Source organism: Tamandua tetradactyla, chromosome 3, assembly GCF_023851605.1.
Source record: "Tamandua tetradactyla isolate mTamTet1 chromosome 3, mTamTet1.pri, whole genome shotgun sequence".
Lineage (NCBI taxonomy): Eukaryota > Metazoa > Chordata > Mammalia > Pilosa > Myrmecophagidae > Tamandua > Tamandua tetradactyla.
The window spans coordinates 103977006-104000735 of record NC_135329.1 but is presented as its reverse complement, the minus strand read 5'-3'; the positions used below and the strand labels follow the sequence as shown (position 1 = coordinate 104000735).

The window sequence follows — 23730 nt, the reverse complement described above, 5'->3', positions numbered from 1 at the left end:
AAAAGAAGGATGCTGGAATTTTGATAAGGATTGCAGTGAATTTTTTTATCATTTGTGATCAACAGATAATAGTGATATCTTAACAATATTATGTCTTCTAATGCATGAACACAGGATGTCTTTCCTTTTATTTAGGTCTTCTTTAATTTGTTTAAATAGTGTTTTGTAGTTTTCAGTGTACAAATCTTTTAAATTCTTGGTTGAATTTATTCCTAGATATTTTATTCTTTCAGTTGCTATTGTGAATGGAATTGTTTTCTAATTTCCTTTTCAGATTGTGCATTGCTGATGTATAGAAATACAACTGACTTTTGAGTGTGGCTCTTCTACCCTGCCACTTGCTGAATTCATTTATTTGCACCAGTAGTTTTCTTGCAGATGCTTTGGGATTTTCTATGTAAAGGGTCATTACATCTATGAATAGTGATAGTTTTACCTCTTCCTTTCCAAATTTGATGTCTTATTTACTTTTTCTTCCCACATTTCTCTGGCTGACACTTCCAGTGAAATGTTGAATAGCAGTTGTAAAAGTGGGGCATTCTTGTCTTGTACCTGCAATTTGGGGGAAACTGTTCAGTCTTTCACCATTGAGTATGATGTTAGCTGTGGGGGTTTCATATATCACTATCATGTTGAGGAAATTTCCTTCTATTCCTAGTTTTTATAAAGTGTTTTTATAAAGAAATGGTGTTGGATTCTGTCAAATGCCTTTTTTGCATCAATGTTATTAATATATTATTAATTTTCTTATGTTGAACTATCTTTGCATTTCTGGGATAAATTCCATTTGATCATGATGTATAATTCTTGGATTAGGTTTGCTAGTATTTTGTTGAGGATTTTCCCCTCTATATTCATAAGGGATATTGGCCAACAATTTTCTTTTCTTGTGATATCTCTTTCTGCCTTTGGTATGAGTTAGAAAGTATTTTTTTTTTTTACTGCTCTTCAGTTTTTTGGAAGAGTTTGCAAAGGATTGGTATTAATTTTTTCTTTGAATGTTTAGTAAAATTCACTGGAGAAGCCATATGGTCCTGGACCTTTTCTTTGTTAAGTGTTTTTTGATTACTGAGTCAATCTTTCTATTTGTTATTGGTCTGTTGAGATCTTCTATTTCTCTTGAGTCAGTTTAGGTAATTTGTGTGTTTTGAGAAATTTATCCATTTCATCTGGATTATCTAATTTGTTGATGTACATTTGTTCATAGAGTTATCTTATAATCCTTTTTATTTCTATACCATTGGTAACAATAACCCCCTTTTTATTTCTGATTTTAGTTTTTTGCATCCTCTCTCTTTTTTTCTTTACCGGTTTTGCTAAAGGTTTGTCAATTTTATTGATCTTCTCATAGAATCAACTTTCAGTTCTATTGAGTCTCTTGTTTTTCTACTCTCTGTCTCATTTATCTCCACTATAATCTTAATTATTCCATGTTATCACCTTTTCTGGAGATGTTTATTTCTTCATATGGCTTTGAGTTAGTGTCTAGTGTCTTTTCCTTTCAATACGAAGAACTTCCTTTAGCATTGCTTGAAGGGCAGGTCTAGTGGTGATGAACTGCTTGAGCTTTTGTTTATCAGGGAATGTTTTATGTCTTCTTTGTGTTTAGAGGACAGTTTTGCCAGACATGGAATTTGGTTAGCAATTTTTTCTCAGTACTTTAAATGTATCATCCGAACACAAAAATCAATTGTGTGTTATATAAAACAGCCACACAGAAATAGAAATATCATTTAGATATAATAGAAAAAGAAATATCATTTCTTGATGATACTATTTCTTTCATTAGGAATACGTCTAATATATGAACAATTCCATAATGAGGAAGGTTATAAAATGTTCAGAAATTCATTTAAGATCTACATAAGTAAATAAATCCTGTGTTTGTGATTTGGAAGACAATATAATAAAGATATGGGTTTTTGTTAGATTAGCCTAAATTCATACTATGGTAAAAAGATTCCAATAGTTTATTTTCAATAAATTTGATAAGCTTCAACATTTGTGTGGAGAAATAAAGAGCAAGGAAGAGTCAAGATGATTTCAAAAACAAGAAGCAGGTACTTGTCAAAACTTTAAAAATTAAGGCAGTTGAGATTGTGATATTGATGAAGGAAAAATAAACCAAGGAAGTTGGACAGGGAGTCCAGAAATAGAACCACACATTTATGGAAATTTCATATTTAACAGAAGATGTATCACAAATCAGGAAGGGAAATAATGATACTTGGACAGTTGGCTGTCTACATGGAAGAAATGAAAATAACTCTCTACTTTCCATTATACCCAAATAAGAATTTAAAGTGAATTAAGAACCTACACCTAGAAAGTAGAAATTAAAACATTTAGATGAAAATATTCATATGGCCTGGCAGTAAAGAGTTTTTATTTAAGACACAGAAAGCATGAAGTATGTAGGAAAACATCAATACATTTAATAACAGAAGACTAAAAATTTTGTGCATCAGAAAATGCCATAGAAAATAAAAGATGAGCCATAGACTAGGGGAAGATTTTACAAAACATGTATCTATAATATGTGTTCAAGGAGACACAAAATCATCCATAGTACTTTTGTTTGTAATAGAGGATAGCTAGGCAGGAGAGAGATTTGATAAAGAAATGACAGTATCTTGATACAGTGGATCTATTCACAGCAGTGGTATTCAGTTTTATTAGATACAATGTACCCTTTTTTTAGCCAATATTTTATCACTCATTTTATCTTAAAATGAACTTCCATTTATACATAAGGCTTAAAATAGTATTACATTCTCAATGTAATATAAAATAAATAAAGGGAAAGTAATTTTGAAGAAAAGATTGTATATTTGAATATATGAATGCTTGGCATGATGATGTTAATAGATATAATTAAGTAGTTTGTTGTTTGAAACTGCATGTAATGGATAACTTTGAATCTAAGAGAGATATGAAAATAGTCATACTCTATTTTTAACATTTTCATTTGTATGCCATTTTGAAGTAAGAACTTAATAGGTATATGAGTATGCAGAAGTAGTATCATCATGAATGTGATAGCTACGAAAGCAGACTGTTACCACTGCTCTTTATTGTCTCGAATACCTTGAGTGGAATTGCCATTGGTGACCTAATTTTTTTCGAATTGGTTTATAACTCTGTATAGCCTAATCTAAATCAGGAACACTGTTCTCTTGATTTACATGGTAGCTACATTCCTGGGAAAATTAGTGTACATTTAGAATTATGCAAATGAAAATAAAATGTGCTCTCCGGTATAGGTAAGATAGATTTAAGTTCTAGATGCATTTCCACCTCTTCCCCACCGTGGGGTGGATGGGAAGCCTTTCCAACCTTCCTGACTGCAGCGCTGTCTCTTCAGTGTGGACTGAACTCAGCTCTAAGGCTCTTTGTGTTCTGAAGCTGGTTGCTTATTAATATTATTTTTATTGGAGAAGTTGTAGGTTTACAGAAAAATCATGCAAAAAGTAGAGTTCTCATACATCTCTCCTCACACACCGAGTTTTCTCTATTATTAACATGTTGCATTAGTGTGGTACCTTTGTTACAATAGATGAAACAATGTAATAATTTTACAAGCCATAGTTTACATTAGCATTTACTTTTGGTGGTGTACTGAATTATTTTTTTTAATTGTTCCAGTACCATATGTGTAACATTCATACCTAAGACTTCCTTTTTAAAAAACCACATTCACCTATATACAATTCCGTGGTGTTAATCACATTCACAATGTTTGCTACCATCATCACCATTCATTACCGAAACTTTTCTAGACTCAGTTAATTTATTACCTAAATGAGTATCTTGTGAGAGCTATCTGAGAGTCCTATGGGACAACAGTAAGTTCTTCATTGTGGAGGATTATTTTGAACATTTCAGGATATCTAAGATCCCTGGCTCCCTCTTACTCACTAAATACCATGATCTCTCCACTCAAAGTTGTGACAACCAATGATAACCCTACAGATTTCCACCATGTCCCCTAAGGTGCGCAGCTGTCCTACTGAGAACTGCTGAGCTAGACCACTAACAAGTGAATTTGCAAAACAATGCTAAGGGGAAAAATTGCAGTATACCACCTATTAGATAATCTTAAATAATACAATATATTGTTTGTGGATATATAAGTAGAATATAATGACAAGTATGGGGATGATAAACTAAACTCAGGATAGTAGATAAATTGGTGTGGGTGGAGGCATATAATCGCTGAAGAATTTGTTAAAGCTGGACAGACAGTATACTGGTGTCATTTCTTTTGTTCTCTATAGTTGATCATGTGTTTAAAAACCTTACAAAATAATCTCAAGTGAGACAACAAACCAAGAGGTTGAATAAAGTAAAGGTCAGATGAATGGTTACCATTATAGATGTATATATGATACCTTTTGTCCCTTCTTTTTTGGCTGTCATTTGTTGATTCCCTGCTATGAATTAGTAACCCTTTCTTCACTCTCTCCTCTCTTTCCCACTGCATCTAATTTGAAATAGTATCTTTTCGCTCCTATTCTATATCTATAAGGCAATCAGTGAATATATTCTTTTCATATATTCCCGTCAATTCTTTCACCCTTTAAAATATTGTACAGTATGTACATTGTCAGGTTATATAGACATTACATACTCTACCATCTTACTTAATAACCATATTTTTGTCTTAATTCCACAGGTAAATAAAATTTTAATTGTCACTTCCAGTCCTTGTGCTGGTGCTTCATTTCACCTCTGTCTCCACTAGATTCTTCAGGAAGAGTTCATGAGAACAGTATTTCTTGAGCTCTTGCTTGTTGCAATAGTTTTCCCATGGTATTTAAACTTAAAGGTCATTTTGACTGGATGTAAAATCCTTTGTTCACATTTTCTTTTCCAAATGTCTTAAATATATTACTTCATTGTCTAAGGCATAAAGCCCTGATGTCAACGTGTAATCTGATTTTCTTTCCTTTGAGAATGACTTGGTCTGTTTTTGGATGCCCAAAGACTTACTATTTTTTTTGATATCTAAGAGTTTTGCCAAACTAAATCTTGATGATGGCTATCCTGGGTCAACTTGTCCCAGGTATGAGATGCAGTTTCATGTCTTTTTATTTCAGAAAAGTTGAGTTATAGTTTCTAGTATTTATACTGTTTTATTGCTTTGGTTTTATTCCTTAGGGATTTCCATATCTGTATGTTGGATCTTCTTAGCCTGTAATCTACATCTGTCACTTCTTCCTGAAATCTTTCGTATCTTTCATTTTTGTTTAAGTTTAAAAATGTTCCTCCCTTACAGTGTCTAGTTCTCTAAAGGTGCTAGAGATTTATTTGCCTTGTGTCACTTCTAGTGTTCTTTTCATTTTTAAAGGATATTTTAATTTTGTTTCTAAGCTTTTTTTGTTCTTTAATCTTTAAAAAAATTCTTCATTTCTCCAATCCCATGTTTCTAAAGGTTTAAATTATGAATTGTGTAATTTTCTATACATGTGCATTTTCTCTATTTCTTTTTGCTTGTTTTGGTATATGTTAGAATTTTCATCAGTTTTGTGATCATATTTATTGGGTGTACTCTCATCATCTACAGGGACATTTTTTCTGCTTCTCGTTTTTTTTATCTAACTCTATGATATTTGACTACAGTCTTTTCTGTTACTCATGCTTAAGTGAAATAAGTCTACTTTTGTGAGGAATAGTAGGTCTGGAGAGCTTTTTGAGCACCATAGCTCTAGAGCTCCTTTTCTCCCCCCCCATGAAGTGAATTTTAAAAATATGGCTGCCTTTTTTTTCATTGTCTACTCCATTTTTCATCATGATTGAGATTTACTTTGCCCCAATTGCCCCCATCCTGTTTAATTGAGATTCTGCTTCCAGAATTTTATTTTCCAGTATGGGGCTCTGTCCTGGACAGAAACTTTGACTTATTAGTTCATAGAACACAGAATTACTGTCATTGCAAACTGGAGCTTTGTAAAGCTCCCTCTTGGTCCTGGTTACCTTTTTCACATCTATCTACCATCCATTTCAGCAATCGCCTCTTGGTGATTGGATGGTGCTACTTTCCATCCTGTCCTTCTTTTTGATCAGTGCAGATCTTGTAGTTCTCACTGCTTGTATTTTAGGTTTTATGGCAATACCTTTCACTTAGTTTTGTTGTAAATGTTTATGAGTTTTTTGTTTTGCTGCCTTTGTTTCTCTGCTGTTTTTGGGGGGAATTCAGGAAGATTGAACAACTATTTTATCATCATTTATATCCAGAAAACCTGGAAGTTTGGGCTTCCTTTTTCCATTGTCCCTTTATTTACCCAGGGAAATTTCTGGCATTCCTGTTAATTGCACTTGGAGACATTTTTGCATTTGTAGATGACAAGTAAACTTTGTTCACTTGATGAAGTACATTTTCAAAATAGAGACTTTTCGCTATTTTTTAAAAAGGGTAATGTGTATATGTAGTCATTTTGTGGAAGTCTGGCTCTAATCCCAGGTTATTCCTTAGAAGGAAGGAGGAGATACAGTAACATAACTGAATAGGTGTTTATTATAAAGTAATTGATATACCAGTCTCCTGAAGGCAGAAGCTTAAACTCTACATGTCCTCTAAAGGGAGGATTCTTAGGGAATGACTTATATTACAAAAGATGGCTATTTTTATTCTTAGTGAGGACAGATATGATTTATTTCTGGTGAAATAAGAACAAATTCTTAGTTGTAAGTAAATCTTATAACCTTTAAGTGGTAAAGTCACCATTCTAAAGCACTAGTCCCTAAGTTTTCCAATGTTGGCAGTGTCAGAGGGCAGTGGGAAGGTTCCTTATTTCAGATGCCACCATATCTACATTGCCATCATTAGAGATTCTTTACCCTCTTTAGTTAAATTCTAATTGCCGTTCAGTTTTTGTTTGAGTACTGAGATTTATGTTGGCCTTTATGTTGGCCACGTCTAATTTTTAGAAAGTTTTTTTAATGATCAGCTGAGATTTGCCTTTTTCTAACTACTGCTTCTTAGTAGATGTTTCCTTAGCTAACGTTTAGCCAGCATGTATGTATCTGGAACTGTGTAAAGTGATTTACATGCACTATTGTACTTAATTTTCACAACAGTGCTCTGAGATTGCATAATCATTCCCATTTTATAGGTAGGCATCGTAAGACCCTGATAAGTCATGGAACTTTCCTGAGGCCCCTTAGCTAATAAGAGATGGAATCAAATCATAATCGAAGGAAGAATCTGTGCTCACAGCTGCAGAATGAGCCTCCATTTTGGATAAGGCAGAGCTTCAGCATGAGGTTATCGTGTTGTCTTGCTGCCTCTTCTAAAATCCAAGCAGCCCAAAGCTCCTAAGCTTTCCCTTGTGTGAGATTTGTGAGGTGGTTTTTGGGACCCGCTATCTTGGTCACCTTGTTCTGACCTTGTAGGTTGCCTTGTTCTTAAAGGGATGCCCAGAGGTGAAAACTTTCTTCTAAGTTATGTGATAGGGAGTATAGAGGACATGCTACCTGTGGAGGTGTGGAATTTACAATTACACTCATGCACCCAAAGATTACACTAGTTTTTAGAAGCTTCACCATGTTGTAGACTCTGGTTCAGTTTTTGGTCACTTAAGATTGCTAGAGTTTAAAAAACAACATTTTGCATGTCTTACTCTTTAGGCAGAGCCCATCATTTGTTCTTGGACTTGAATATAATATTTTACCTTTATCCCTGTAAAATTGCATTTGTTGCTATCAGTTGTTTACTCATTCATATAATCTATTCATTATTTGTAAAAGTATATATCCTAGTGTATATGCTAGTGTATAGACAATAAGCAAGGGAACAAACAAAATATCACAAGTTGGGATGGTGCTATGTGGTGGATCTCTTTCAGCTAGTGTCCTTTGCACAATTGAAGGCATATTCGATATAACTCATCAAATAAAATTGTTGTGGGGAAAATAGCCCGGGCCAGAGTCCTCTCCAGGGAGGTCTTTTGATGCATTGAATAATTTCTATAAGCTTATGCAGGATGCAAGGAAATATGAGGTGAGTCCCTGCTTTTAAGAAGGCTGTATTTTAATTTACAATAGAATCAATATGTATTTTGCATCACAGCAAGGCTTTAACTGTGCAATAACCAGGATACTTAAGGGTTCATGGAAGTGAAAGATGTATTTGGCAGAGCTTACCAGGAAGGGCTTTACAGAATGGTGGTACATGTCTCACTTGACAGATGTGTGGAAATCAATTTAGGCTGAGGGTATAGCCCCTGTTTCTTTAGGGGTCAATTTGGAAATAGGGTAGAGAGGTCAGATTTTTAGGGACTTCTACTCCATTCTGAGGAATGGCAAGTCATTGGAGGTTTCTAAATAAGACAATATTATGATAAAAAACAATGTTTTTTGGTAGGAAATGTAATACAGTTGTTGAGAGGATATTGGAGTCAGATCGATGATTAAGCTCTCTGTTCTTTAATAACTTGATGATCTTGGGAAATGTATTAAACCACTCTTATCCTCAGTTTCCTCATCTGGAAGAGGGAAATAATGTAGTTCCTGTCTCATGGAACAATTGTGAGGATTAAAAAAATGAACATGTGAAAAGTGTTTGACTATGCAGTGTTGGCTGTAGCAGGAGTAGGTACCCTTCAGCAAAGTCATAGTTTTAGTCAAGTCAACTCTTCTCTCTTTCCATGGGATGTTTTACCTGCTTCAACTCCCTCAGGCCTATCCCCAAGAACTTACTTTCCCTTGGGGTTTCCCTCTTCTTTGTCCCAACCTTGGCAAAATCATCCTTTTATTAAATCCTCTCTGAATTATTCTAATTTGAGTATGCCATTTGTTTCTTTCTGGGACCTACTTATACACAAGGTTTGTGGATGAAGGGTGAAGGGGTGAGAGAGAGCAAAGAGTTTAAGAGCCAAGAGGACAGAGGAAATGTCAGATTCTCTACAAAAATTAGGGTTTAGAGAAAAAAGGTGGTTCTGGTGGTAGTGATGAGGGAATTGAAACGGCTTCAGTTTAGCAATACGGAGTTTAGGTTCTGGCAATACTTTATGCAGGAAGGAGTTGGTGGTCAGTTGGAAGCATGGGACTGCACAGTGAAAGGGGTCAAGGCAGAAGAGATTCTGGGTGTGTTTTATGTTAGGGCAGCGGCTGAGGCAGCGGGGTGGGTAAGACAGCCACAGATCATGACTGTGAGAGAGGAGAGGGCAGAGGACAAAATACGGAGAATGACTCCTTTTGGGGTGAGAAAAGGACAAAGAAGTAGCAGAAGACTTAGAGTTCAGAACAGTTGGAGCAGAACATGATTTGTGAGGGGATCCAAGAAGCCAAATACAACACTTCAAAAAGTTAGTGTGACCAGCAGCGTTACATGCTGCCCAAGGTCAAGTTCAAGAGACTGCCCATTGGATTTGGTGAACAGCAGATCACTAGTGACCTTGCAGAGAGCAGTTGGTCACGGTGCCAAGAGATGGGAGCAAGGGTCAGGGAAGGAAAGGGACAGTGTTATGCACAGAGAGACTTGGGGATGATAGCTTGAGGGCAGACCAGAGTCATTTAAAAAAAAAAGTGTGTGTGTGTGTTGTTTGGGGACCCAGTAAATAGCATCCCTTATCTCTTCCCAACTTCAGAACCAGTTGAAAGAAAGATATAGAGAAGTTGAACAGATGGAGAGCAAAATATTGTCTTTATAACTGATAAGCCCGGTTTGGACGTGGGAGTTCCTAGGTTGTCACAGTGGCCTCCAAATTAGCCAAATTTTGTGACTTGGTTGCTGCCAAATGAAAGGGTGCTGGCTGGGGGTCCTGTTCTCCAACAAGAAGCCCGCAGTGGAGGGGTGTGGAGGGGCTTTGTATGGACTACCACCCTCAAGATTCCCCTGGATTGTGAGGGTGCAGCAGCACCTTGAATACAGGGGCTGGTTCTCTGCTGTTTCAAGTTCCTGACACCTGGATGCTGCCTTCCTGAAGCAGGTAAATGATCAGTTAAGGGCTGTTGAACAAATTAATGAATAAATTGTTATTCAGGGCTCTGCCTTTATTTGGTAGTATAGTTGGGTTTCACAGGTAATTGCATTTTGTAGGTAGTCTTTACACTGATGGGAGCCAAAATTTTAATTGTACAAGTCTAATTTGTTAGTCTTAAGAATAGCAGTGTAAACAGAGCCAAGGGCTTCAAGTTTTTAGTTGTGCTGAGGGGAAATCAGAGGGAAGGGTTATTTTTCTTTTTCTTTTTTAACAGTTTAAATCTCTGAAGAATTCAGTAACTTTTCCTATGATGAGTTAAGTTCATCCTTCAACTTGGTTAGTGACTTTTCTTTTCTAAAAAAACATAAAGCTAAACTTAGATGAATCAATGGATATCCAGTTTAAATGAAAGCAACAAGGCAGAATGAACTTTTCATTTGGGCTATATGTGCAGTTCTTTGTAGAAGCCATTTTTTTTGTGGGGGGGGAGGGAGCAGGGGCTGTACTGGTTTGGGTATTGATTTGAAATAAAGCTCACACATCATAACTTTATGGTACATTTGGCTATTGAAATTTAAGAAGCAAAAATATTTAGTCATAAAAGCTTTTCTAACTGCATCTTTCCCTCTTCATTCATTCATATGTAATCCAGGGAAAGAGGTCCTGCAAGCATTTTCCCCACCTCTCTTACCTCTCTTTCCTTTTCAGTGGAGGTCCCAGGCCTGGAGCTGGTCTCACTGAAAGCCTTCTGAGCCCCTGAGTTCTCTAGAGACGCTTGGCCTCTCGGGAGGGGCTGCGGTGGAGGGAATGTTATGGGCTAATCATCATCTGTGCATGTGAGCTGGATGGATTGTGGGTGTCTAGAGCAGTGCTAACCAATGGGCACAAAATATAATTTGAGTTACGAGTATGAACCACATGTAATTTTAAGTTTTCTAGGTACTACATTGGGCAAAGTAAAAAGGAACAGGTAAAATTAATTGTACTGACTTTTAATTTAATCTGCTATCATATCAAAATGTAATGAAAGGTAAGAAATACTGAGATACTTTACATTCTTATTTTCACATTAAGTCTTTGAAATCTAGCATGTTGTTTATACTTACCGTACATTTTGGTTTGGACCAGTCACGTTTCACGTGTTTGGTAGTTACCTGTGACTAATAGCTGTTATTATGCACAGCACAGTACTTGTGTGTGTGTGTGTGTGTCCTGAGAGGAAGACACTCCATTTTCAGTATTATAAGATATTTGAAATATTCATTGATATTTCGATGAAAATTAAAGGAGGTCAGTTTTGCATTGCTGCTAAACGTCTAGTACCCCCCAGAAATATGTAAGGAAGAGCGTCAGAATTCTCCTAGTGGGCGGGCCATGATGGCTCAGCAGGCAGAGTTCTCACCTGCCGGGCTGGAGACTCGGGTTCGAGTCCCGGTGCCTGCCCATGCAAAAAAAAAAGAATGCTCCCAGTGGAGACAAAATGGACAGTCATAGCTGAAGGATTTGGATTTGGGTGATGAGAGAACTAACATTACGTCTTCTCCCAACTCCAAATGATATATGATCTGATTATTCTTACCTGTTAAGGATATTCTGAGGGTCAGTGCATTCACATGTAGAATTGGGAGAATCTAGAACTTCTTATAGAGAGCAAATTTATGAGGATTAGAGCTCTTTCCTTTCTCCTTTGCAGTTTGTTGGCTGCTGACTTTATCTGCATGTGTTTCCTGTAGATTCCCACCATGGTAACATTCCTTTTGCTTTATTTTCTGGCTGCCAGCCTCTGAGCCCCTCTCCTGTGTTTGGGGACACCCCAGTGCACATGACTTGGTGGAAGGGGAGGTAGGGCGAATCAAGCTCCTTCTGTTCAAGGAGCATGATGCATATAACCTACTCTCAAATACGTCGAAAATAGATAGATTGAGAGATAGATGGATAGATAGAATAAAGAAAGCAAATGTGGCAAAATGTTAAAAGTCGGTACATCTGGGCTTCTGGTGTGAGGTATGCTGGTGTTCCCTGTAGGGGTTTGGTATTAATTTTGTAACTGCCCTGTAAGTTTGAAATTATTTCAAAGTAAAATATTAAAAAAAAAAAAAAGAATTAAGCTCCTCAGGTTAGGGAGTGTTTGATATTTCATAATTCATTATTCCATTCTTTGTTTGACATAACCTGTTCTGCTTTTTACCAGCAATCCATTTTCAGATGAAAATAATACAAAATAGATAAATGGGATGTTGATCATGGAATGTGTGGTTAATAAAAATTGACCTTTGCTTATAAGAGCTTTCCTTAACTGTCAGCCGGGCAATGTGTCTCATAGTTAATATCATTTGAGAATGAGTATTGTCACTTCGGCTGCTGGTACTTTGCCACAGCCACACTGCGTCACTTTTAGAGAGAAGTCATGGTCTTCAAGTGTTTCCATGACATGCAGAGATGAATACGCACTGGCTATGTTTTGTTGTTACATTTTTTCCTACTTTAAAGTTAATCATGTTTGTCAAAATGCTATATGGTCATGATTGAAGTCAAATAGCGCTAAAATCGATTACAAAAAGTAGCTCTGTTAGTCCCCCTGACTACTGCCACCTCCCATGGCCACTTCTTGCCCAGGAAACAACCACTTCCAAATGTTCTGTGCCTTTCGGTGAGTGCTGAGTTTCTAAAGTCCATTCCTTTTAGGCATTTCTATTGACTTCTTATTTTAGTAGGTGGAGATTTTACCTCTCTTCCCTGTTGGGAGACAATTCTTTGTGGGTCTCTCAGGTTTCTGCTCATCTTGCTGGCAGGGGCACTGACTGGCTTTGTTTCAGACTATCTTTTCTGATTTTATATAGTGACAACTTTGGAAGATGTAGTAGTTCTTTCTCCAGAGCAAAGGGTAGTTTTATAATAGCCTTATTAGAGAGAGACATTGTTTTCCTCCAGAGCAAAGAGCAGGCATGCTTACTATCCATTATGAAAAATTCAGCTTCCCTAAGCTCAGAATTCCTCTGTAATGCAACCCACTGTGTGTGCTGTTGTCACCTGGACCTCTTTACATGGCTCATGCGGGAATTGGGACTGGGAGACGCAAAATGAAATTGTTGATACCCCGGCTATTGCTATTGCTGTGAGTAATAAATTGTCCTTTGTCTCTGACCCAGAAGTCTTCTGTCTCGTTCTAGTGTCCATGATACTGTGGCAGGCTAACTTGTTATTTGGCAAGTAGGGTAAAATCTCAGACCCTACAGTTTTTACTTTCACCTTCCCATTTTCTTAATATGATAGTAATTTTCCAAGTCTACATCATATGCTTATGATTTTTTTCTATATAAACATTGTGACTGCTGAAGTGAATGGCATGCCATGATTGTACTTCCTTTTCTGTACAACTTTTGTTGCTCCTGAAGTTAATAATTGCCCTCTTTTTTTCATTGATGCGTTTTCTTCTAATCCCTGGCCATGTCTTCCCTTGCTTTTTAAGTACTCTGTAATATAACTCCTCATGAATAAACTGTCACATACTCTACTAGTTCTTTTTCTTTCTAACTGGAGATCTACCCCTTAGAGCCACTCCCTCCTGCCCTAATCTGAACTGATTGCTTTTTGGCCCTTATAGCTGCTTTGACAGAGCCAGATGGCAGATTTCCTAACCCCCATTCACAAACTCATCTCCATTCCTCCATCTGCTTTGGAGGCTGGATAATCCATATCTTCTCTTCCACAGCTTCTCCTGCAGTCCAGAGTTGCCACATAAAATTTCTGTCAGATGAAAAAAAAAGCTTCTGGCAGGTGATATGTGAGCAAATATTTATTGGGCTGGAGTGGAGAGGGGGTTTGGGTTCAGGGAAAGTTTTTACTTTCCTGATAAAAGAATAGGTGGAACCAAACGGCACTCTTCTCCTGCCTTGATTGTGGATATGACAATTGCAGCCATTTCTGTGACTAGGACAGACATCTACGCAGGATGGCAGAGTCTTTGAATCAGGATCAAGCAATATCTAAAACTTGTTTGGCTCTGCACTGTTTTTGTGACATGAGTCTGTAAATTTCCTTTTTTTGCTTAGGCCAGTTTGGGGCCCATTTTTAGACTCTTGTAATGAGAAAATCCAAATGAATGCCAAACCTATCTGCCATCCCTAAATAGGGGGCAGAGAATATGATCATGGTGAAGAATCTAGAAGGTGGTGGGTTCAGAAAATGGGGTTCCCTCTGTGACCTTGGACAAGCAACTGAGTCTTGCTTTTCTCATCTGTAAAGTGGAATAATGGTTCCACTTTACATAGTGGTTTAATAGTGATTGACTACGTGATTGATTTATAGTCAGAGAAACTGTTCCTTGTTTTGATGTTTTCCCTTTTATATTCATTTAAGGTAATTGCATGAAATGTTAAGGAAGAGGAGTAGGAGACTGGGGCCATGGTAGGGAGGCCCCAGATTCAATTAAACTACTGCTGGACCTGTCAAGATTTTTCCAGAGAACTCCTTTATAGCTTAAATAGATATAACATGATGCTAAATTATGCTTTCTTACCCATAAATAATTCAGTTTCATAATTTGACGTGCTGAACTGCTACTCTTATGAAACAGCAAAATTGTTTCCCCCAAATTGCTCACGATAAAAGACTGTTTCAGTCTCTGGTCTGGTTGTTGGTCTTTTGTCTTCTACCCACGCAGAGCACTTCCTGGACTAGGTGTAAATATGCTATGTGGATGTCTTGATGACGTGTATAAAGAAAGAGAGTCCCGAGTGGTGGGTTTGTAGTGGAAGTTCAGGACAATTAAATGGGAAATATGAAAACGGGTAATTTTGAGAGTCAGACATCTCTAGAGTGTAATGACTGGTTTCAGGAGCTTTTGCTCAGCCAGGAACTTTAAATACAATACTCTATCTGGGTCCCGAGGGGGCACACAGTCAGCCAATTCGTTTGTCAGCTCAGTACCCAAGGAAAGGTCCAGAGAAGCATTTCTGTTTTATTTTAGTTACAACCTCAGTGAAGTGAGGATGTGAAAATTGAGAACTGGATTGGCAAGAGTGGAGATTCTTGGAATACCATGTTTTGCATGGAACTTCTTCTTGAAGCTGGTTCTCTCTATTCCTCTTGGGCCTCTACATGTTTTCAGAGTGGTGGGGTTATAGGTCTCAATCTTGTCCTTGTGACTTTCTATTTGATACCCTTGGAGTTTAGTCTCACTAGCTGATGGTTCCAACTCAAAGCTGCCCCTGGACTTCCCTCATAAGATAATGCCCTACCCATTGTACTTGGCTTTGGGAGAGCCTGTTGTTCCTTTAAGACCCTGCCCAAGCTTTCACTTGTGCTCAGGGCCAGAATTATTTATTCTCCTGGCCTGTGCTCCTCCAACACTGCTGCTATGATTCTAGTAGTTGCTCATTGCATTCTGCCTTGTAGGTGAGAGTTGGATGTGTTTCTGACCCTCACTAAAGAAACCCCTTGATAGTTAAGTTTATGTATGATAAATCTTTTCATAGTTATTAGTAGATAGAAGTTCAGTTCCACATTTGCTAAGGGAAGAATGAATAAGGGGTATATAAAAAATATATATAGTCCGGATGTGCGTCATGCGGTGAGCAGCCGGGCCTGCGTGCACAGAGGCAATCATCTTGGTAAACCTGGTATACCATCATCATGCTGGCAGCAAGGTTTGTGTGTCTCCGGACACTGCCTTCCAGGGTTTTCCACCCAGCTTTCACCAAGGCCTCCCCTGGTCTGAGGAATTCCATCACAAAGAATCAATGGCTTTCAACACCTAGCAGGGAGTATGCCAGCAAGACAAGAATTGGAATCCGGCGTGGGAAAACTGGCCAGGAACTCAAAGATGCAGCATTGGAGCCATCGATAGAAAAAATATTTAAAATTGATCAGATGGGAAGATGGTTTGTTGCTGGAGTTGCTGCTGTTGGTCTTGGAGCACTATGTTACTATGGCTTGGGAATGTCTAATGAGATTGGAGCTATTGAAAAAGCTGTAATTTGGCCTCAGTATGTGAAGGATAGAATTCATTCTACCTATATGTACTTAGCAGGAAGTATTGGTTTAACAGCTTTGTCTGCCTTGGCATTGAGCAGATCTCCTGTTCTCATGAACTTCATGATGAGAGGCTCTTGGGTGACAATTGGTGCAACCTTTGCAGCCATGATTGGAGCTGGAATGCTGGTACGATCGATACCCTATGACCAGAGCCCTGGCCCAAAGCATCTTGCTTGGTTACTACATTCTGGTGTGATGGGTGCAGTGGTGGCTCCTCTGCGATACTTGGGGGCCCTCTTCTCATCAGAGCTGCTTGGTACACAGCCGGCATTGTGGGTGGCCTGTCTACCGTGGCCATGTGTGCTCCCAGTGAGAAGTTTATGAACATGGGTGCACCGCTGGGAGTGGGCCTCGGTCTCGTCTTTGTGTCCTCACTGGGATCTATGTTTCTTCCACCCACCACAGTGGCTGGTGCCACCCTGTACTCAGTGGCGATTTATGGTGGATTGGTTCTTTTCAGCATGTTCCTCCTGTATGACACCAGAAGGTGATCAGGCATGCCGAAGTAGCCCCATTATATGGAGGTCAGAAATATGATCCCATCAATTCGATGATGGGAATCTACATGGATACATTAAATATATTTATGTGAGTTGCCAGTATGCTAGCAACTGGAAGCAACAGAAAGAAATGAAGGGACATATCATCTGGCTTCTCTAATACTTCAGATATCTTGCTTGTTTAAAAGGGACAGATATTCATTAAATAGTTTGTACAAGCAGCTTTCGTTGAAGTTTAGAAGTTAAGAGCATGTCAACATGTTTAAAATGTTTCAGTATAATGTGTTGCCTCGGGTCTGCTTTTTCTCCTAGAGAATAAATCCAGTAGTTCTCTTGCATATAAGCCCTCAGATTTCCAGTTCTCATGCTTGAGTAATTTAAAATGTTTTAATGAATATGAAAAATGAGGTTGTGTTATCAAAATTAAAGTATTTCATCTATTTTTAAATTTATTTGGTTAAGTAAAAATGAACAAACTTGTGTTTACCTGTATATTTTTGGATTGTAGAATATTATAAGTAATGTCAAAAGTGATAGAGAGATTTGGTAAAGGGACCAGAGGAGAAGGGTTACCACCATTTTTCTTAGAATATTTTGAAGTTAGGACTTGTGTAAATGGTGGAAAGCTAGTGGGAGTTGTTTTGACTGTTTGGAAACAAATAGTTGTTCACTGTTTTTTTTCATCTCCTGGACTTAACAAAAGTAGTGATCATAAAACAGAGACGGGTAATTAATTCCTCTGCCACTTCTCAGTACTTCAAGGTAGATGTGGTCACGCTTGGTCTCTTGTTACAGTAGTCCAGGTGTAAATCATGGGGAAAGCTTAATATTGTATAAATCAGTAAATTTTACTTTTGGGCTTCAACAATAAAATATTCTTAAAATTATTATCAAGATAAAATATGCAAAGCAGGAGACTCGTTGTGTATTCAAGTATACAGTAATGTGTTCATAATTATTGAGGGTTTTTTGCCTGTTTATTGAAATGTGTAATAGTATACATTCTTACCTTCCTCGTCTCTTGAAGATTTATCACAAAAATTGTATCACAAAAATTGTATCACAAAAGCCTGTCTGTGGCTTACACTTGAGAACTTGGAAGCAGTTTTTCTCCTGAGACTATTGATTTCTTATGTTTCCTCTCAAATTAAGCACTAAAAAGCAAGGCAAAACTAGTTCTGTCTTTATGAACTCTATCAATAAAAGTGGAATGGGGAAACTGCTGCCTTAGGATTTCTCCTCACAGCACTTTCCTTCTGCATAGACCATTACTTAAGTTTCTTTTGACATCTGTAAATTTTTTGATACAGAAGAGTTATTTTTGGAAGTCTTCAATGAGTAAAATGTCTATGTGGTTATTGAGATGATTGCTATTTTTGACAAATATTTATTACATAAACTAGAAGTAATTATTCTAACCATCTCATTATATAGAGTACTTATTTCTAAAATAAAGTTCTAGCCAGAAAAAAAAAAAATATATATATATATATATAAAAGGCAAAGCCAAGTTCTGCTTATTCACTCTGTGACCCTGGACACATTACTGAACCTTTCTGTAGGTCTTGCTTTCCTCTTTGTAAATCAGGCATCAATGGAACACCAGGACATAACTCAGGGTTGTGGTGAGGGTTGGCTCTAATGCATGCTACTACTTAGGTCATTATAGCACAAGGAAATGGCAGCTGTTATCATCGGGCATTGGTAGTAAATTTCTCTCACTTTACCAGAGACCACTAGAAACTGAGGGTATATTGCATGTGTGGTCACTAATGTTAAAAAAAAAAAAAGTGTCATTCCTGTGTTTTCTAATGGTGATATCCCTGGTGTTGACCATCGAGTTTAAGGAATTGCTGGAGCAAGTCACTCTTGTGTCCTCATTGTCCTTTGTCCTGTTGCTGGCCATCTCTGTTTTCATAGTGAAGTCTGATCAACTTTCTCCTTCTTCCCTCCCCATGTCAATGAGGGACTACAGATGGGGACATGGAAGTAAGCAGGACATGCTGCCTGCCATCCAGCATACTCAGAAATTAGCATGCCTTATTATAAATTTCATCCGTACAGTTGCAGAATCTTTAACAAGCAGAATTTTAGATTCTAGTGTCAAGTTATAATACATTTTAATTGTCCCTGTTGTGTCTTCTGTAATCAGAAAATTTCTTCTAGTTGTTTATAGCATTACAGATGAACTTGGTTTTAAATTGAGTAGTTGAGTGCAGTGGAAAGAGTACTCAGTTTAAAGTCAAGAGACTTGAGTTCCAAGCTTGTTATTTCACCTCCTTGAGCCTTGGTTTCCATATTCTTTTTTTTTTTTTAAATCAGAGAAGTTGTAGTTTTACAGAAAAATCACGTAGAAAATACAGACTATCCATCTACTCCCCTATTATTAACACCTTGTCTTAGTGTAGTGCTTTATTTATGGTTGATGAATAAATATTATTATAATTGTACTGATGACTATGTAATCCATGGTTTACTTTAGGATTCCCTGTTTTTGTTGTATAGTCTCATTTTTAAAAATTTAATTCTAGTAACATAGACAACCTGAAACTTCCTCTTTCAATCGCATTCATATATATGGTTCAGTTCTGTGAATGACATTCACAATGCTGTGCTACCATCACCACTATCTATTTCTCCAAATACAAAAGTTTCTCCAAATACAAAAGTTTCTATTACTCCGAATAGAAACTCTGTACAATTTAGGCATTAATCCATTTTCTTTTGTAAGGTGTGAGGCTGAGGCACTCTCTCAAGGCTCAACCAGATCTGCCAGCCTGTGTTTTGAAGGACTTGGGCCATTTTCTCGCCTTTTTCTTTTCATATGTCTCTGATAAAGGGACAGATAACATTTGCCTCATTTTACTCAGGAGGATGATGAGGCATAAAATGGTCAGCTAACTGAGGCATGGCTCTGATACCCAGAGATAAGCTGAACATAGCCTGGGTACAGGCTGAACTTCTTCCCAAACAGGAAGAGAAGTTTTCGACTTTATGAAGTGCTGAGGGAAAGTGTATAAAAAATTGTGAGCAAGCCCTCCTCCTACCCTTTCTCACCCAAGTTCTGCAGTTACCTAATGCCCTAAGGTGATTGCTGTATGCAGTGAATTAACTTCTCTTCCATGCGTTTAGAACAGCAGTAGTCACGTGCCATGCTTTGGAGAACTGAGAAGCTCACTCAAGTATTTTCTGCATCCTTTGGCTCAGATGAGAAACCCCAATTGAGAAGAGTGGCAAGCCTCTTTGGGTAGCATTCTTGGGCTCACAAAAGCTGATTGCAGGCAGATTTTGGTTTTTTTCAGACATCTCTTAAATAAGTACTTGATAACCTAAAGTTGTGTACCACACATAATATGCATCCTCCTCCTCCAACCATATACTTTTTTTTGTTTTCTTTTTATTTCTTTTTCTGAATTGATCCAACCATATACTTTTAAAGTTTCCTTTGTGTGTGGGTTCTTAGGAAAATATGTTTACTGTCAGGGTGCTTATGGGCATGTGAAAACCAAACTGGCAGTATTCAGACCACAGGCTATTTTGTTTTTAGAAGAAAAAGGTGCTTATGGGTTATTGCCCATCGGTTCCACAGACCTTGACTGAGGTCTCTAGGTGTGAGGCACCAGGACCCTCATGGGGAATGCAGGGCAAGATGACTTATAATCCAAGAGAATACTGTATACTGTGGTTGAGGCTCTGCTAGGGGAAGGTACAGACATTCTCTGCACCCAGGTGTGGGAGTTGAGCGGCAGTAGGACTTAGAGATGGGCTCTTCTCTTTCTTTTTGGGTGGCTGTGTGTGTGTGTGTGTGTGTGTGTGCATGCGTGTGTGTTGTGGGGGGCAGAGTTCCTCAGAAGGCTTATGCCTTTGAAGTTGTAGGTGGTTTGTTCAGGTTTTTGAGAGCCCAGGGATGGAGTTTGTGTGAGAGAAGCTACAAGAAGCGAAGCTGTAGGGCAGTTTGGGGTGCAGGGCTTAGAGGGTGACCTGCCTGGCAGTGAGCTGATATTCTATTCTTTTCAGTACCAAGGAATTATCAGAGTCAGGTTAGCATGTTGCATGGCCACATGTCCACGTGAGAGGTTTCCATGGTGACCCTGTGGAGGCTGGATTGGGACACATCCTATTAGGTGACTGGGGCATCCATCTGGGTGAGAAGGGAGGGGTTCAATAAAAGCGTAGGGTAAGTTGGATGGGGAGAAGAAGATGTCTTAGGAATTTGGGGACCTGCCAGGAACTCTTTACCCTAAATGACCCAAGAAATCTTAGACAGTTGGTCTGTGTGGTTATAAAGATGGTGACGGCATAAATTTACTCTTCAGATTCCATCCAAGATTGACATGTATGTCCTGTTTAACTTTTTAAATTTAATTTTGAGCTTTGTGTTTTGAAACGCTTTTCAAACTTACAGGACAGTTACAAAAATAAGGTAAACCTTAAACAGAGAAATCTAACATACTCCTATACCTTCAGGTACTCAGATTCATTAACTTTCACGTTTTGTCACATTTACTATATTATTCTATCTGTCCATTAATCTGTCAATCCATTTATCTATCCATATATTTTCTGAACACTTGAACGTAGGTTGTATATATCATGTTCCTTGAACACTTTATACTGCCATGTATATTTCTTTTTTTAATGCAATTTTATTTACCTTTGTATTATGTATTCACAAACCATATAATCATCCAAAGTGTATAATTAGTGGTTCATGGTATCATCATACAGCTGTGCATTATCACAATTGATTTTTAAAAACATTGATTACTCCAAAAAATAATAAAAATAAAAGTAAAAAAGAACACTTAAAACATCCCATCCCCTCATCCCCCCATATTATTTGTTTATTTTTTGTCTTTTTTTTTCTTACTCATCTGTCCATACACTGGATAAAGGGAGTGTCAGTCACAAGTTTTTCACAATCACATAGTCACACCTTAAAAGCTACATAGTTATACAATCATATTCAAGAATCAAGGCTATTGGATTATAGTTCAACAGTTTCAGGGATTTCCTTCTAGCTGCTCCAATACACCAAAAACTGAAAGGGATATCTATGTATTGCATAAGAATAACCTCCAGAATGACTTCTTGATTCAGCCATTGAAACGTTATTTTATTTCATTTCTTTTCCCCGTTTCTGTCAAGAAGTCTTTTTCAATCCCTTGACACCAGGGCCAGGCTCATCCCTGGGAGTTGTGTTGTACATTGCCAGGGAGATTTACAACCCTAGGAGTAGGGAAGAGGGCAGTGAGTTCACCTGCCAAGTTGGCTTATAGAGAGAGACCACATCTGAGTAACAAAAGAGATTATCTGGGGTTGACTCTTAGGCATAATAATATGTAGGCTTAGCTTTTCCTTTGCAGGAATAGGTTTCATAAAGGCAAGCCCCAAGGCTGAGGGCCTGGTCCATCAAACTGGTAGTCTCCAAGGCTTGTGAGATTATCAGCTCTTTCCCAGGTGGGGAAGTTTAATATTTCTACTTTTTCCCCCAATCCCTCTAGGGGATTTTGCAAATACTTTTTAACCATTTGCCCATATTACTCTGGGATGTATCAAGGCATCCCACCAACCTGTACAAACCAACAAGATCTCACTCCCCCTTCAAGGTTCCATGTAATTATGGTATTTGAATAAACTGACCTACCATATATATTGAATTAGATAATGTGCTACTGAAAATATAAGTTGTGCACCAAATAAACATTTCTTCCTTTAATCTCACGCAGAAGCTATATTTAAAATACAGTCAATACCAATACCATCCTTTACCCTTTAGTCTGATTTACGTTAGTCCTACCCAGATCAGCTCCATTCAGATCTCTAATTGAAGTCTGATCACTTGTACAGTATTTTTAACAGTTGCTGTATGGGGTAATGCTAACTTTCATAGCTGCAGAACCTACCTAGCTCTGAATCTCAAGTGTCACACAAATACCCAAAGTTCCAGGAAACCATCATGTTCTACACAAGGAGCTCAGAATCCCAGAATTTAGAAACAACAATTACAACTCCAGAATAGACATAACTGCTGCAAGAGATTATAATCTAGGAACCTTTACAGTAGGCCTTCACCTGATAACCTATGCTCTTAAATTCAGTTCTCTGAGTTTGCACATTATAGTTAATTCATATTAGTGAGGTGTCTTTGTCTTTTTGTTTCTGGCTTATTTCACTCAACATGCTGTCCTTAAGGTTCATTCACCCAGTTGTGTGAGTCATCCCTGCGTATTTCTTAAGACCAAAGAGATACACTTATGTAACTACCTTAAGTACAGTTCTCAAGTTCAAGAAATTTAACATTGATATAAAGATTACATTAATACTCCAAGTTTTTCATATGCCCCAGTAAAGCCCTTTTGAATCTTTTTTCTTCATTGATAGATCCCTTCCAAGGTCACATATTGCATTTAATTGACATTGTCTCTTTAGTTGCTCATTCTTTTCTTTAATCGTGGGAATATCTATATAGCATAAACATTTCCCCCAAGCAAACCATTCAGTGAAGTTACTCATATTTACAATGTTTGCAGTGCCCTCACCACCTTCTGTTACTAAAACTTCCCCATCTTCCCAAACAGAAACCCTACACCCATTATACATTGACTCCCCATTTCCCCTGCTGCTCCTGGAAAACTGTACTCTAATTTCTGCCTCTATGAGCTTGCATATTCACTGATATTTTCTTTATAGTTATCATGGGATTAAATTTAACATCCTAAATCTTATCATCCTCATTTGCTTAGAAACCAGCTTAACTTCAATAATATATACAACCTATATTTTTATACCCCTCCAACCCCCACCTTTAAGTAGTTCTTGTCACAAATTGCATGTTTATATATTAGGAGTCCGTAACCACTGATTTATCATTATATTTTGTGCATTTATATTTTAGATCCTGTAGAAGTAAAGAGTGGAGTTACAAACCAAAAATACAATGTAGTGGCATTAATATTTACCTGTGTTATTACTTTTACTAGAGATCCTTATTTCTTCTTGTGACTTTGACGTAATGTCTAGTGTCCTTTCCTTTCAACCTGCCAAACTCTCTTTAGCTTCTCCTGTGGGGCAGGTCTAGTGGTGATGAACTCCCTCAGCTTTTGCTTAGCTGGGAATGTCTTAGTTTCTCCCTCAGTTTTATTTTATTTATTTATTTTTTTACATGGGCAGGCACCAGGAATCGAACCCGGGTCCTCTGGCATGGCAGGCTCTGCTGAGCCACCGTGGCCCGCCCTCTCCCTCAGTTTTGAAAGATAATTTTGCTG

The 23730-nt window shown here is 37.8% G+C and overlaps 1 protein-coding gene and 1 pseudogene across 1 annotated transcript in view; both read left to right on the top strand.

Moving 5' to 3' along the window:
- Positions 1 to 23730, top strand: part of TMEM163 (transmembrane protein 163) — a 314773-nt gene that overhangs the window by 15487 nt on the left and 275556 nt on the right. The window lies entirely within an intron of this gene.
- LOC143677562 (growth hormone-inducible transmembrane protein pseudogene) lies at positions 15321 to 17733 on the top strand (annotated as a pseudogene).